The sequence below is a fragment of the Marmota flaviventris genome, chromosome 11 (assembly GCF_047511675.1).
Source record: "Marmota flaviventris isolate mMarFla1 chromosome 11, mMarFla1.hap1, whole genome shotgun sequence".
In the NCBI taxonomy this organism is placed as follows: domain Eukaryota; kingdom Metazoa; phylum Chordata; class Mammalia; order Rodentia; family Sciuridae; genus Marmota; species Marmota flaviventris.
The window spans coordinates 40755617-40766612 of NC_092508.1; positions in this window are offsets into that span (position 1 = coordinate 40755617).

A 10996-nucleotide genomic window follows, 5' to 3' on the forward strand; every position below is an offset into this window, starting at 1 on the left:
ATACTACTGGTGTGACTCATCAATATGTACATCTAGAGGAATGCAAAGTTATTCTCCATTTGTATACAATGTGTCAAAATGCATTATACTGTCATGTATAACAAATTAGAACAAATGTAAAACAAAAGAGAAAAAATAAAATGGCAAAAGAATTAAAAATGTATGTATATATATATATATATATATATATATATATATATATATATATATACACAGAGAGACAGGGGAAGAAAGAAAATTAACATAGTTGGAAATGTTACAACTATAAGTAATAAGGTACAATAAGTAGTTGATCCAGTAAGTCACTTTTGGTCTTATACCTTCAATGAGTTTAGGAAAAAATATAATGTTTTGTGCCAATCATATTATTATACAGACTAATTTTGCTGCCCTTAAAGTCTTCTCTCCTGTATGATTTATCCCTTCTTGCCTCTCATCCCTTGCAAACACTGCTTTTTTTTAAACATTTCTCTATTTCTGTCTTTTCCATGGTGTCATTTAGTTAGAATCACAAAGTATGCAGTTTTCTCCTATTGACTTCTTTCTCTTAGAAATATGCATTACATTTCTTTTACATGATTCTGTGGTTTCATAGCTCATTTATTTTTAGCACTAAACAATCCATGTCAAGAACTTTGTAATGTTTTGAACAACCAAAAAAAAATAAATAAATAAATTTTAAATAGAAACATACACACGCACACACACAAAAGAATCCATTGTCTGCATTCACCATTCTTAATTTGTTTCACCTAATAAAAAATCAATTATTTTTAAGCTTTGGCAATTATTAATATGATTACTGTAAATATCTACCTCAGAGCTCTTGTGTGGATTTACATTTTCAACTCTTTTGGGTAAATATCAAGAAGAACAATTGTTGGATCACATGGCAAATGGCTGTTTAGTTTTGCAAAAAATTGTCAAACTATCTTTTAAAGTGACTATATCATTTTAAATTCCTACCAACATGAATGAGTTTCTGTTGCCTTCTATCTTTGCCACCATTTGGTGTTATTGATGGTTGAAATACTGGACTTTGACCATTCTAAATGTGTATAGTGACATCCAATTATTTTAATTTGCATTTCCTGATGACATTAGATATGGGACAGTTTCATTTGTTTATTTTCTATGTGTACATCTACTTTCATGAGGTATTTTTTTTAAAGTCTGGTGTATTATATTGCTTTGCAGTATTGAGACATGAGAGTTTGTGTATTTTGAATAACATTTCTTTATCAGATATGTCTTTTGAAAGTACATATTCCTAGTATATGGTTTTTATTTTTATCCTCTTAACAATGTTTTTCACAGAGAAGATATTTTAAATTTTAATCATCTGAATTTTCATCACTTTTATTTCATTGATCATAACTTGGGTGTCACATCTAAAAAACATCCCCAAAGACAAGGACATCTGTGTTTTCCTCTGTTATCTTCTTAGGAGTTCATGGTTTTGCATTCTTCATTTAAGTGGTGATCCATTTTGAGTTAACTTCTTTGTTATTAGTTATTATTTCATGTGGATATCATATTCCTCCAGTGCCATTTGCTGGAACTCCTTTCTCCATTGTAATTTATTTGCCCCTTTGTCAAAGATCAATTAACTATATTTATGTGAGTCTACAACTGGGTTCCTAATTCTATTCCACACTTTCTGAATGCTAATAGATACACTCTGTCTTAAAGTACTGTCCATTCTCTGACTTTCTTCTTTTCTTTTATTATGTATTGGCTTTTCTGAGTCTTTTGCTTATAAGTAGAATCTTCAGCATTAATTTGTTTAAATAACATGGTGTAATTTGACTATCATTTACATTTTAAACCCAAAGGAAGTACTAAATTTAGCCTTCATTGCTCTTATCACATTATCATTTTTTTTCTCAAAAGTTTTTCCTATCAATTCATATAGGTCTTTCTCATCATTAGCAGTTATGTCCCATGATTGCTGTGTGCTTGGATTTTCACAGTAAGATGCTTAAGTTCATCTACATATTAATGGTGATATAAGATATATAAATTTATTCTATCACTACTTCAAAATTATTATATAATTACACCTATATGTCATCTATATGATATTTTTAAATTATGTTTTATTTTCACCTGTGCTTATTTTAGAATATTTTCTTAGATTTTCTACTTAAATTTCATGTATTCTGCTAAATTCTTCCAAAATTTTCAATGCTTTGCATAATCAAAAATTGTCCACAAAAGCAGCTTAGAGATCACATCACCCCTTTTTCTATAGAAATGGGATGTAGAAATTGACAGTGGGGAAATATAACATTGTTCTCCTTGCTTTGAATGTAGCCCTTGCTTCTCTGCCACTGCAACTTATTTTTAAAATGAACATGTTTCTCTTTCTTCTCTCCCTTCTCCTCTCTAATCTCTCCCCCTCCATGAACTCAGGAAAAACAGGATTTCCTTTATTCTCCATTTTAAGCTAGATTTTTCTGTTCTTGAGTATACACCCACCATAGAAAGGAAGTAATCCAGACTTTGGGGATGGTACCAAAAGATCTCAGAAATGACTATCTTCCAACCTAACAATTGAGTTACAACTTCAAAGAGAACAACTGGAATGTAGCCTTTGAATCACCTCTTTAAAAGCCCCCCTGCTCCTGCTGATGGGCAGAATCACAGCCTTTGTGACAGAATTCCCCTGCATTTCTCCTTTGCTAGCAAAGCAATAAGCCTTCTTTTTCCTTAACTTCAAAGAAAAAAAAAAAATGTCCATGAGAGTGTCCATTTTGCCATATGCTTACTTATTAAACTGTCAGAGTATTTTGGGTAAAAAAAAAAAAAGAATGATTTCTCTTTGCAATTGTATATCACTGATTACTTCTATCATTGAATATATTCTTTAATTTCACTTAAAATTGTTCTGTGATTTTTCAGCACCACAATTTGTTAAACTCAAGGAAGAATTATGTTGGTACTATTTACTCTCCTTAAACTTTGCATGGAAGAAGAAATGATGATTTTCTTATTTGGTTGCAAATATTTTCCAACCATTTTTCAGAGATTGTCAAGGTCTACTGTTAAAGCTAAGCAGGAGATGCATGCTTGGATAGACAGGAGGTGATGTAATGCATTCAGGACTTAGGCGAATGGAGGGTGGATTATCACCCTAGGTGAACACAGATCTTTTTAGAAGTTGTCTAGTGACAATGTGTCCTCAGCCCAGTATAAGAGGAGTCTTTCTGAAATCATCAGTGTCTCATGTTTCCAAATATCATACATGATGAAATCCATGTCTTCATGGTTTATTTTCTCCTAGAGAGATAGGCTGTGTTCCTTTTATCTATCTAGATGCTCTTTGAGGCATCTAATTCATTAATCACCACCACAAATTTAGGGCATGCATCAAAGAACAGTTTTCTCATTTTTTTTTTCCTACTGCGGTGAAGTTGAGTATCTGCTGCATATTCACTCTTCTCAGTGCTATCCAGAATCCAGGTGATTCAATCTGGAAGAGGGGGGTGTGGATCTCAATAAGGTAGCAAAAAGTAGGAATTATGAACAGAAATCAGTTACTCCACCAAAGGATTCATATGTTGAAACTCCTTCTAATATTATGATTTAGGAAGGAAATTCTTGAGGAGATATTTATGATTATATGAGTTCATGGATATGGAACCCTTACAAGTAGGCCAAGTGTAAGGAGAGTCCTAAAGAGGCGCTCGCTCTCTCTCTCTCTCTTTCTCTCTCTCTCTCTCTCTCTCTCCTTTTCCCTTCCTCCCTCCATGTTCTGTAAAGGACACATCATGGAGAATACAATGTTGAACAAAGAAGGAGGCCCTCATCAGACACTGGTTCCTACTAAACCTTGATCTTGTGCTTTCTTTTGGAAACTGCATTCCACAAAACCCAGAATCTCTATGATTGCTGAGACTACAACTAAACATTTATAAACTACTCTTTGCTAATGAACTTTAAAGAGAGACTTAAGTGTTAATTCTTTTGCCAGGGAACTTTATTCATGTTTTAATTCTATTTTAAGAAGGCCAACATCTACCACTTCTTAAATATTAAAGAGTGATTAGACACAAAGTACAACATGTTATGAATTGGGATTTCTAAATTAGAATCTCACTATGGATTTTTATAGATATGGATATTTTATAGGTATGTGCACATAATGATGTAATTTCTACATTCATAAAATTAACATTATACTAGTTGTGAAGTGACTGTGAGTATACTCTTTCTGGTTTGAATAAGGACTATAAAAATTCTAGCTGTAAATATTATTTGGCATAATTATTATTAACTAATATATTTTAGACCAGTTAAGATTCTACATGGCAATGAAATTAATCATCATCATTCAAAGTGTTTTAAAACCCAGATAAAATTACATGTCACATCTCAAATTAAATTTTTAGGAGAAAATATTCAATTTCTCAAATTCTGAAGCTAATTTTAGTATATAATTAAATGGAAAACAAGAACATGACTGTTTTCATTCTCATATGCATACTCTTGAAAAATTATTTGTACTACAGCTATTAAATACAATTATCAGAACATCTGTTGAAAATTAAAATACTCTAAAAATAAAATATAATGGTTGTCAGGATAAATATATAAGACTGATAATTGTAGCATATACCAGATATATTGTATATGGATAGATTGTTTTCTTAGCTGAAATTTTATTGATGCACATTTGGAAATAGAATTTTTATTTTTTTAGCCTGAGCCAGTTGCATTTGAATGGCTTCATTAATAAAGCTACATCAAATTGCTAAAATAAAAAAAAAAATCCAGAGAACTTTATTCACCACTTGTTTTTCATTTTTTAAAATGGGGAAATACTTTAAATCCTGCAAGCATATATAAAATGTAATAAAAATGATATTAGGAGGCTTTCAAAAATTACTCAAATTTAGCAAATGGTTAAAATATGGATTACATGTGTAATTAAATTATGTTAGTTAAAGGAATTGAATATGGTAAAATTCAGAGATGAAATGAAAATTAGAATGAATAAATTCAAAAACAGATGCTATGCTTGAAGGAAAATTAATATAACACAGGTAATTTTTTTCATTTTGCATATTTTAAATGGAGTATGAGATATGTTAGGAAAATCATACAAATAAACTACTGCTTATCACAAAATGCAATCATATATTTCACTCCAAAGAGATCAAGAAAAAGAAGATTAGTAATGTTCATTGGTTAACTGACAATTGTAGTCCTTGACTTAATCACAAGTTAACCATTATATTGTTAACATTTTACTTTTTTTGAACCTCATATAAATGATTTTACACATATGTATCATCTTTTAGTTATGTTTTATTTCTCAACATCCTTAATGTGATTCATTTATGCAGAAATATACATATTGTTATGTGACAATATATTTATTCCTTCTACTATTGGTAAGTTTTTGAGTTATTTCCAGAGCTTTTTACTACAAGTAATCATACTTTTCACAATGCAAAACACAAAATATCAAAATTTGACAGATCAAAATCAAAATGTGATATATCAAGTATGTTATAGAAGTCATCATGTTTCTGAGATAAGTGTATGATTATCTTTTTATAGTCTTAGCAATCATTGATGATCAATGCCTAGATTCCTATTCTATTAAATATTGCAAATCTTGATTTTCTAATTCATTTTTTCTTCTTTTATTAGCTGAAATCATTTTACAAAAAGAAACTTACTGTCATTTACTCTTTCATAATAAAATCATATGTTGAGTAGGAAAGGTAGAAAGAATACTTAAGATTTTAATTTGCCTGTGTTCAAAATATTGATTTAATTCAGTAGTTCAGTCACATTCTCCAGTAATATACAATTAGCATTTTTAATGTCTGGATTATTAAACCCAGATTCGAAGTGTTTCATGATCCTTGTAATCATCATTCCTTAATACCTATTTGGAGCAAGATAATATTGTAAATTTTCTATAATTAAATCATTTTTGTTTTGTACTTTTGGTTTCCTGTTTATGAAATCATTGCTTATGCAAAATTCTTGAAGTTATTCTTCTTTTTTGCCTTTCAGAAACATGAGTGTTTATTCAGAAATATTCTTCTTAACTTTGTACATATTCATGGGACTCTAGTTTTCTTTTGTAGTATTAATTTTAGCTCAGATAAACTATGCTTTATGAGTTCACACTCTTCAAATTTATGTAACTTGTTATGTGGTCTGTCATATGGCCATTTTGCATTTTGTGTATATTCTATGTGTAATTATAAAGAATAATGTGCATTCTTTAGTTTTGAAAATATTTTTGTCTTTTTCTTAGGCTAGTTATTGATAGGACTGTGTTAAAGAAAACTGCATATAATTCTTTCTTTAACTTTTTAGTTCTGTTAACTTTTGCTTCATGTGATTTGGACTACAGTATTATATGAACAAAAATTTAGATTATTACATCTTTCTGCGATGGATGAATTAACTCATTATTACAAAATGTTTCTTCTCGTATCTGAGTTTTCTTTTTACATCCTTATATCTCATCAGTTTTTTAAGTGTAACTTTGTTTGGAATTCAGCCTGACACCCTTCATCTTTTCTTTGGCATATCTAATCTGTTTATTATGTATATATTGAATTTAAGTCTGCCATTCCTTTCTATGTATCCGAGCTACTTTTTTTGCTACTATTTTCTTGCCTCTATTTAATGTTTTTCTGTTTTACAGTGTTTAATCATCCCATTCACTGCATATTTTACTGTTATTTAAAAACACTTTTCTGAAAAGAAAATTTGGTCTGTGGAATATGCTTGTAGTACCAGCAATTGGAGAAGTTGAGGTGGGAGAATCACAAGTTTGAGGCTAGCCTCAGCAATTTAGCAAGGGCCTAAGAAACTGAGAGAGACCTTGTATCAAAATAAATAAGTAAACAGATAGATAGATAAATAAAGAAAGAATTAGGCTGTAACTCAGTGGTAAAATGCCTCTGAGTAAAATCCTCAGTACAAAAAAAAAAGTTGATGCATTATAATTGTAGAGAATAGTAAGTTTCATTGTAGCACAATCACATATTCACATGACATCATGCCATTGACTTCACTGCTCAATACTTCTTACCTGCCTCTCTGCTCAACCCCTCCCCACTTCCTCTAACCCACTAGTTTTCTTTGTCCTTTGCTGGTGTCTGTTTCCTGCTCTAGCATACACATATAGTAAGAGTAATCATCAAGAATACAAATAAAAGATGCTGGAAAGTAGGTGGGGGAAAGACACTCCTATGTACTTGATGGGAATGTGAATTAGTATAGTCACTGTATAAATCTATGGAAATTCCTCAAAAAACTAAAAATAGAACCACCAGGTGATCCACTTATACAATTCTTGCTCTTTACCCAAAACAATTTAATTTGGAATACCTTAGTAATATATGAATATCCATGTTGTCATGGTTATGGAATCAGCCAAGTTATTAGTTAGTTATAAATTTTGTTACTTTTTAAAGGGTACTGATAAATCAAATTATATATTCTTACTAATTTAAGATATCTTCTCATAAATTTTTATATAAAGCAAGCCTTCCCAACACGAAAATTGCACTTGTGACATTGGCTTATGTCCCCAGGCTCAGAATATTTTATATTGCTCCATGTTTAGGACATCAAACAGCATCATTATTGTTTTATGAAATTAAGATTTATTTCAGTTTTCCACATATTCTATCTTTCCACCGATATTACTTTATCCATTCCTGAGCTTTCTCAAGTATTTTTCATTCTCTTCAGGTTTCTTCCTTAGAATTCTAACATGAAGTCTTAATGGTGACAAATTTCATAATTTTTGTTTTCTGTAAAGTTTTGTTGTTGTTGTTGTTGTTTTGTTTTAATCTAAGGTGACTATTGCCCACATCTCGAGTGGGTGGTGGAAATGGGGTTCAACTCTGGTGGAATGGGATGGCTGAGAAACAAAAGGTAGGAAAAGTAGAATGGCAAAATAACTACAGAACATAGAAAGTAGTTTCAAAGCCAGGGCTGGATGGGCAAACTGACTAGCCAGGTCCAGCTTCTAACACCCAAAAGAGCCCATGTCTGCTTTAGGCATGTTGGAAAACATCAAAAACTTTCCATAGAAAGTTCTTCACCAAAATAGGATAAAGGTGGGGGCAGGTAGGCTGCTTAGTTCCCAAAACATCACATAGTGCTACTGCAAGGGATCTTTCTAGCAGAATGGAGAGGGAGGTCTGGTGAATTTGGAGGTTGGTCTCTATGGGAGAGCCATAGGAAGTTCCCAATGCCAGCTCTCCCAAGCTGTGATGCTGAGTAAAGTTCCTCATGCAATTTTCAGATGGCTTCCCGCATTTGACAATCATAATTGTTCAAAACTTTGAACACAGTATTCCATTGTTTTCTGATTTCCATTGTTTTTATTGATGAGTCATCTGTAATGGTTTATTTGATTATTACACATGAGTTGGTACCAAGTATCCTTGGGTTTTGTATGAAGATTTAACCAATTTCAGATCATAATTCTTTGAAAAAGAACTGCCTTCACACTGAACATGTTGCATTAGTCACATTTCTATTATTATGACAAATACCTGAGATAATCAGATTAATATGTTTATTAAGGTTCATAATCTTAGAGGTTTTAGTCCATGATTGGTTGGCTTCACTGTTTGTGCTCATGGTGGCACATCAGGGTGGGAGCACATAGCAGAGTAAAAATTTTCACCTTATGGCAAACAAGTGAAAGAGAGAGAAAAAAAGACCATAGTCCTCCTTAAAGAAGTGTCACCAAAGATCCAAAGACCTCTCACTAGGCTCCATCCAACAATTCCCAATAGCACCAAACTGGTGACCAAATTTTCAGCACATGGCCCCCTTGGAGGACAATCAAAATTCCAACCACAGTTTAGATATAGACATTTTTCCTTGTCACATTGCTTTGCATTAGGTATTATAAGTAGTCACAGGTCACTGAAAGCTTATGAGAGACTGTGCGTAAGTAACATGTAAATACTATTCCATTTTATATAAGGAATGTACAAATATTTCTTAAGCATACAAATATTTGTTTCCTCCATGAAACAAATTCTTGTGTATACCAAGGGATGATTGTATTTATTTTTCTCCTCTAGGATTTTTGTGTAAACTTCAGATTAAGACTTTTAATTGAGTACTCTGATGACTTGTTCATTTGTAAAATTTATAGCCAATTTCATTTATTTTTCTTTTCTTTTTTTTAATTTATTTTTCTTTTTTCTTTTTTGAGACACACAGAGAGAGAGAGAGAGAGAGAGAGAGAGAGAGAGAGTTTTTTTAATATTTATTTTTTAGTTTTCAGTGGACACAACATCTTTATTTTATTTTTATGTGGTGCTCAGGATTGAACCCAGCACCCCCGCGCATGCCAGGTGAGTGCATTAACACTTGAGCCACATCCCCAGCCCTAATTTATCTTATTTTTCATAAAATCTATCATTTTTAATACTTTCTAGAAAACGAAATAAATGTATTGTTAATGTTTATTATATTGCAAAGACCATGGATTCTTTTCTGTATTATGAATTACTTTCATCTTTGGTTATTTTTGTTATAAATAATGCTAATTTCTTATATTCTGTGACTTATATGTTTTAAAGTCATCCTCTGAGTTTAATATCTGAATTCAATAGTTTTATTTTTTCCCTTCTTTTAAATATTTGCTAAAATTACTTTGTCTAGATATTATTTCAAAATTTTCTTTTAATGTTATTACCCTTTTGTAAATTGTTTTATCTCCTTATGTCTCTTTAGGTTTAATTTAATGTTAAATTAATACATAATCAATTACATATAATATAATTTTCTCAACTGTGAAATCTTCACAGTACACTTAAATTTGCTCCTGGCATATAAATAGACTAAGATACTGAATATTCTTAAATCATTAAAATTGTATCAAGGATCAACATGATTTGAAACTGAATTTTAGCCCCTTGATCTTTTCCATTTTGAGTCCAGCTTTACAATTATTGTGTAACAATGGAATCTTAACCCAAGCTTAGGAATGTTTACTCTTCTCTATTTGCTTTACAAGCTATGACATGTATTTATGTTTTTCTTTTAATTCAGTGTATAAAAACCCAGCTTCTGATCTCCGTTAATAGACTTGGCCCTCTTTGTTTTCTTCCTCTCTCAGATCTTATTATAATATGTTTTCATTGATTCAGAGAAAATACTGTCTTGGCAACATCAGAACATGGATGTATTGTTAGTTTCTTTTAAAAAAATAATTAAACATATGTTTTTGTAATATTCAACCACCTGAGACCTAATTTATATAACTAAAATATACCCTTTTAAAATGCTGAATTCTAGGTTTCTTTAGTATCTTCACAGTTATCAATCATCACTGACATTTAACTATAGAACATATTCATCATTGCTCACTCAAAATAATTAGCATGCCTTGTTTCTAACACCACACAAGACAATATATCTGCTAACCTAATTTCCATCCCTAAAGATTTACCTATTTCAGACATTACATATTAAATTAATTCATAATATATGCAATTTTTTGAAATTGGCTTCTTATAGTTAAAATACTACTTTTGAGATTCATAAATATTGCATGTTCAGTGCTTCATTTATTTTATTCTTGAAAAATTTACATTCTATGAATACACCACATTTTGTTTACCCATTCATCAACTAATGAATACTTAGCTATTTCTGCCTTTTGGTGTAAACGGTAAGACTGCTATGAGCACTAGTGTAAAAGTGTACATGTTGACATTTATATTCACTTATCTTGGAAAAATTCCTAGAAGTGGAATTGTTGGTCATATGGTGGTGCTATATTTAACAATTTGAGGAAGTTCCAGAATATTCTCTTCAACAGTTTACATTCACGACAGAAATGTATGAGAGTTCCAATTTTTTAAATTTCTCAACTATATAAATGATGTTAATACATACATGTATACACACACACATACACACATATATGTATCTTTGCTAACTATATTAATTTTCTAGGACTATCATGAAAATTTTATGGAGTGGG